The following is a 1,172-nucleotide window of genomic DNA, read 5'->3' on the forward strand; positions in this document are numbered from 1 at the left end:
TTCCAGTACGAAGCATTTAACTATTTTATCAGCAATTACTTGAATAACAACATGGAAATGTCAATATAGAATTATTAATTATTGCATTTAGATATTTTATCAGTATTTTCTTAAATTACAAAAGCTAACATATGATTAGACATCAAATATTTGTATGTTCTTGATGTGATTATTTTTTAGCATACGTGCATATGCTGATTGCCTTGTCTAGGAACGAGTTGTTTTGTCCTTTTTATTGCTCTAGAACTTCTATAATCATCAGTAAAGGAGATGGCTTCCATTTGCCTTTCAAATCATATGCATGCTTCCTGTGTAGACTGTAATGGTTCGAGGTGTAGCCAAAGATCCTTTTGTTTTTTTTTTAACAAGATTTTTGAGTACAGCAGGTCGTCTCCAGTTGATCCATTACTATCTCGTTTATGTAATGATCATTCATAAGCTCATGTGTTTGTTTGCATATTATCATCTAACATTGTACAGCTTTGATCAGGTTGCCATATGAAATTAATTATACATTGTCTTAACATGCAGTTATTCATTCCTCATGTGAAAGCTTTTACATCATACAAATACAGTTCCACTGGAAATGTATAGTCTACTAAAGATTTCTTGCACAAATTGCCTATTAAAGACAATTGAAGGTATATAAGGTCTTTGTTTTTCATTTTACCCTTGCCTTGCAATTTGGAATTGAACCAAATGAAAATAACAACTATCAACGTTTGGCGAATGGCTTACAATGCAAAGTAAAAATCTTGGCTTTACTGAAACTAGTATTAATTGCAATTGCATAATTTAAGATGAATATCTTTGTCCAATGAAATACAGGCAAATTTGCCTGTATTATATATGAACTGCAAGTCGAGCAGATTGTTTTCTGCATTACTTAAATAACTGCTAAGTCACATTTCCTATGTACGAACCCTTGTTATTGTATATTACTACTTGTAATATAATATAACTAGTGGTTGCTAACTATTTATGGACTGCTCTGAGTTTACCCATGACTAATTGGCGTCAACGATATAATTTATAGGGAATATGCCATATATGTTGTTTATGCAATATAAGAATATACATAGACCTATGACGTGTTTACTATTTTAGTATATGTCTTTAACTCTGCCTCTCCAAGAAAGAGTGTTTACAGTTACTTAAAGGTGCAATATTGG

This window comes from Penaeus monodon, chromosome 19, assembly GCF_015228065.2.
Source record: "Penaeus monodon isolate SGIC_2016 chromosome 19, NSTDA_Pmon_1, whole genome shotgun sequence".
Classification (NCBI taxonomy): domain Eukaryota; kingdom Metazoa; phylum Arthropoda; class Malacostraca; order Decapoda; family Penaeidae; genus Penaeus; species Penaeus monodon.